Genomic DNA, 6,013 nt, shown 5'->3' with positions numbered 1-6,013 from the left:
AAATAGAGGATTAGATCTATGATGAAGATAAGGAGAAACATAAAAGAATCAAAGAGTGGAGATGAAATAATGACAAATACATTAGGACTCCGACTCTCCAAATTCCTTCTTGAAAATTTGTGTTCGAATTTTAGAAATGAAGGCTAGAGAAGCCCATGGCTCAGAGGTCATACCAATTATCTAAGATCCAAGTGAATATTAAGAAGGATAATGTTGTCTTTGAGACAAGTGGTATTTTTGGAAGGTTGGGAGTTGGATTTGAATCATTACTTTCACTCAAGATATTACTAAAAGTCTCTTCATTGAAGGGTAATTGATGGTCATGTTTTAGTTATTATAAGAGCTACCCAATTTAGAAATTGCTTAACTTTGGTCTTCCATATTTTTTAATTAATATTTGAAATATTGTAACAAAATATATAAAAATTGAGTAAAATAATATTTACATATAGAAGAAACAAAAAATTCTAATATACAACTTTGAAATTGTAAAAACGATGTCTTCAAGTTATTATTTAAAATCTTATTGATTAATAATAAAAACTTCTTAAAAATGTTAATAATCTATGCTAAATCTATAACTATTTTATTTACTTATTTTTTAAAGTTTTGGTGGAAACTATTTTATTTATAAATTTCATATAATAAATTTTGTAATAGATAATATGAACTAGGAGGAGAGTACTACTTATTTTTAAAATGTTATATGTATTTTTAAATAATAAATTTCAATGTATTAAAATAGTAAGAAAATTGAAATAATTTTTAAAAAGTTTATATAATTCATTAACATATGTTTGTTTATGTATTATTAAAATATAATTTTAAATTGACATATTGTTATCATAAATTTTTATATTTAATGAATTCAACATAAGTTTTAATTTTTTTAACAATTGAATATTATATTTAAAATATCTAAACATAATTTTACATTCTATTTTTTTCATTTTTTTTAATTATCTCCCTTTATAATTTTAATTCTGATTTAAATTATTTTTATCTCTTATTTTGGTTAAATGAACATACATTCAATTATTTTTAAATCAATAGATGTTAAAAATTAAATATATATTTATTGTAAATAAATGAAATATTAAATTATTGATATCTACAAAACTTTAGAAAATAATATTTAAAAATTATCAATAAATTAAATTACATAAAAATTAAGAATCTTATAAATATTTTTATATGCTTTTAAAATTAATTGCACATCAATATCTGAGTATTAAAAAATTACTTTAGATTAAGATTTGAAAAACAATTTCCCCTAAATCGTCGTGATTGGTTAAACAATTGTTTTCTATAAAATTTAATAGACAAAGGAAAAAAAACCAAGAAAATCAAAATCCGTCGAACAAAAATCATGAGAAAAGTTCTATAAATTAGATATATAAAATAAAATGAGTTCAAACAATAGAATAGATGCCACGTATATTTATTTGAGGGATTATTGAGGCATGATTAATTGTATTTTGGTTAAAGCGAAAATATTAGTCTCCGCCTATACAGACGGAGACTAATAATATCCAGCATTGACACTTCATGATCTAATGATTTCAAAGGTCAATTAAGGGAAAATACTTGTCTATTATTTGGTATATATTTGTGTAACTAATAAGAGTAATTGGTGAACTATTTCTAACCATAATACTAACTATGATGTGACCTCTTACTTTGATCAAAATTGTAATCCTAAACCTTAACCACAACTCTATCTCTGACCCTGGCTCAAATATTAAACCTTAATCCTAAACAAGATCATTAACCAAACCCAAAACCTAATCTTAACTCTAACTATGGTGTGAACCTTAACTCTTAACATAACCATGATCCAATATAATAACCCTAATCAAAACCCTAACCCTGAACATAATTGCACTCATGTTATAAACTTTAGACCAAACCCTACTTGTAATCCAAAACCCTGATCATAACCCTAATGATAACATTGGAGATGATGTAGGATAGACTCAGAGATTATTTTGGGGACTACATTGTTGGTTATGTTTTCTTAGGACCTGGAGTGGAAGATCTTTGCTCAATTCTTCAAACATAGGTTGAATCTTTCTCCCAAATTTGTTGAATTATAGATTCTCCTATGTGATTGAGACTTCCCAAGTTCGATAAAGAAGACAAATTTATTTAGATAATGACTTTTTCAAGGGTTTTCATAATCGAGTTTGCTTATTCTTTGTTGACAAATTTCCATGGGTACCCTAACTATTAGAAGCAAATTTGGAACTCACAATTATTCCTAAAATCAACTTCTTCTAGTGGGTTTCGATGAATGGGAAATTTTTAACATGGAACAATTTAGTGAAAAGGGTTTTTCATGTGTGCTTAACATAGGTATTATGTGCAAAATAAGGGAAGATACTAGTGATCATTTGTTTATCAATTGTCAAATTGTCTCACACATATGGAGAAAGGTCTTGTGAAAGTACAAACTCTAGTGGGTCTCTGATAGAAACTTCCAATAATTGATTTTAAATTAGAAATCCTCTTCTGATCACCCCATTATTAATCAACTTTGGAGGGAAATCCCTCCTTATGTATGGTAGAGCACATGGAAAGAGAGAAATAATAAGATATTTAAAGATACAAAAAACTCTATTGACAATGAATTTCTCATTTTCAACAAACTATTGCAAGAGAACATCTCTATTTCAAAATGGAAAGATCTTAGTTATCCACCTTCACATGTAGATCATTTGATTGCTGAGAATATGAAACTCCCTTGAGATTTCAATAAATTTGATAATTCCAAGAAACTAGCCAACTAAAACACTATGTGGAAAGCTTCAAGCCCACCATGGCATAAATTAAACTTTGGTGTTGTTGCTAAACTTGGTATAAAGGTTGTGGGGCTCAAAGACCATAGAGGACGGTTAATGATTGTTGATTACAATAGATTAAGAGATGTTAATGTTAATTAAGCTAAAGGGATGTCTCTTTTATGGGGTATTATAATAGATCTGACAATTGGTATTAGAAACCTGGAAATTGAGGGGGGGCTTTAAACTAATCATTGAAGCGACCATGGTATGATGTTAGTTCGTTAGAAGGTGGAAAGAATATTGAAGGATATTAGATTTCTCTTGGTTGGCATGGATCGCTTTACCTTGTAACATATATTTAGAGAAGGGAATATGTTGACTGACTCAATGATTGTGTTTCGTCTATTCCAAGATGATTTATGATGCTAAAGGAATAAAGGCCCATTATTTGGGCCTATGAACAATTATAATATCATATTATAATTATGTGTGTATATATGCATGTGTGTATGTGTTTGTGTGTGTGTATTGGCAAAAGGCTATAAAGGTTGTCAGTTTAAGCTCAAAATGTTGCATATCTTGGTGATTAGTTTATGTTTGTTGCAAGCGAAAGTGCATGGAGGAAAGGTCAACAATGAGGAATATTTTAGGGAACTATTCAGGTTTCTAACTAGAAATTGGGCTCAAATGTTGTTCTCAACTCTGGGTACTCAAAAGAAGACTTAAGATGTTAGTTCCTAATTTTTTGTGTTTTTTTAAAAATATTTGTGGCATATTTGACCTTCATTTAAAGAACTTTGTTGTTAGTTTTGTCCGGTGTATACATGTGTGGCTCATGTTTAAATCTTTTGATAATATCTATTCTCGAAGAGGTTTAGCTAGTATAGTTTTATGAATTGATGTTTTCTATGTTACTATTAGACAATGGGTAGTTTTTATAAAGGGAAGTAGTGATGCATGTTTCCTTTGGTTTATTTGCTAGTAATGTGCTTACAGTGGTTATATATTGAGTGTGCCCTTGGGGCTTTGTAATAAGGGATAAAGCTTGATTTATATTGCTTCTAATATTGAAAAAACCAATGATGATGTAAACCTCAATCCTAATAATCTTAACTATAATCATAATTCTGAATCCTAAAACATAATCCTTAGTTTGATCCTGAACTATAATTGTACTCAAAACCCTAACTTTAACAATGATACTTGTACCATCTTAAAATGAATGCACTTGCTTTTTAAGACCTTTTAACACCCTTTTCCATAATTCCTCTCTCAGACCATGTATGAACCTATGCTCAACGTCTCTTTTTCTCCTCTCCTCTTCCATTTCACTCTTCTTTGGCATCTCTCTCCTTTTGACATGCTTTTCTGGGTGCTATTTTGCTACCCTTTTGATGGTATCAGTCTATTATCTTCCTACCCTTTCTTGGCACTTTTTGTGCCCTATTTGACTTGTCCTCTGGGACCAGGTCGACCTGGTCCATAGTGATTGTGAGGCTTCTGGCCCAAAAGTCCTCAAGTTTTCCTATAATTCAATTCTACTCCTTTGTTGGCCTTAGTTCTTTTTCTGCCCAAAAACTAGTATAAAAGGAGGCTTGGGGGCTTCATTTTCATATCTCATCTCAATCATTTCTCAAGTAATTCAAGCTCTTTCTCTCTAGTGAAGATTTTTTTCTTTTGCATTCAAGGAGTTCAAGCATTCAAGCCTTTTTTAAGCATTCAAGCAAGGAGATTTCTATCTAGCATTGAAGAATCCCTTGTGAGCATTTCCTCTTCAAGATATAGCATATTGTTTTCCATCAAGGGAGGAGATCCACATTTAAGCATTCATCTTCTTCTTCATTAATGCATATTCAATTCCATGGCATCATGTTGGAATTATAGTAGATCTGTTACAAAGTGTGGAGATACCCTACATTCCTAATTCAACATCTACAATACACTACATACACACTGGCAAGGTGAATCCAAACATTTATCTTGTTCTTTACAATTATTTACATTTATATTTGTCATTTATGGTTAAGTCCTTAACCTAGGGCTTCACCAAGGCAAGCCCTCCCCCAATAAAACCCCCCAAACCTTTCTTTTATGTGTTGATTTGCAGGTTCGGAGTGAAAAGAATTACAAATCTCAAACCTAAAGTTTGCAAGCTTTCTAGAGTCGTCAGTTTTGGAGTCATAGATTACATTTATAGAATGTCCTTCCAAGTTGACCTAGCCCTTTAGTCTTGGATTTTGGGGAGATTTTTGGGTTTTGTTCCTTTCGTCATTTCATTCCAAGATTCAGATCCAAAAGTTCTTGAGAAAAAACACATCTTCCTCTATACATTTCAGGGAGAATCATTTATATTTTATTTCCTTTCATATCTTTACCCTAGATTTGCATCTTAATTGGGCTGATTGTATTCACATAGCATCTAGATTTACATTTGATAAGCAAGTAGTTTAAAATCACATTCACATTATCCTATTTAAGGGCCCAAGAGAGGGTATTTATTTGTATTGCATTCCTCTTTACAACCTAGATTTAGTATTAGCACCCTTCTCCCTTTGGGTCCTAGCTAATGTAATATGGATCATAAGTGGAATCATACTTGGAAATCCTCATCTTTCCCTCACACACATATTTGAATGGATCAATGCCCATAAAGTGGAAGTCTACATCCTATTAAAGTGCTTCTATTTTACCACTAAACAATAATAACCATCATGTAAATTCTAACCACTATATGTTGTTTATTGTTTAATAAATTTATTTAAATATCTAAAACTAAATAATAAACTTATGTAGTTGATAAACATATCAAATTAAATGGTTGTAAAGATATAACTAACTATTTATACAATATAACTTGAGTAATGGTTTGAGTGATGATGATAGGTAGAGGAAATAGCAGCGTTAGGGTTTCAAAGCCCTATGATGGCAGCCAAGGGAAAGATAGTGACGATGATAATGATGATGATGATGAGGGATGTTTTCTTCCACCTCATGGGATCTTGAGCCTTGATTGTGTTGTGTAGTTCTACATTGGGGTTTAGAGTTTTTGTTGTCTCCCCATCATCTTCCTATGTTGGGGGATGGGTTTTTCCATGTGTGTTGCAACTAGGGTTTGTTAGGATGTTGTGGATTCAAAGGATTTAGTTGTTGGGGATGTTTTGCATGGATTTTAATGGAGTTGTTTTTGGATTTGATTTGTGGGGCCTTGGGTGTTGTGTTTGGGGATTTGT

The sequence above is a fragment of the Cupressus sempervirens genome, chromosome 7, assembly GCF_028749045.1.
Source record: "Cupressus sempervirens isolate cs-2001-9-10 chromosome 7, ASM2874904v1, whole genome shotgun sequence".
Taxonomy (NCBI): Eukaryota; Viridiplantae; Streptophyta; class Pinopsida; order Cupressales; family Cupressaceae; genus Cupressus; species Cupressus sempervirens.
Note: the sequence above shows the minus strand (reverse complement) of the source record.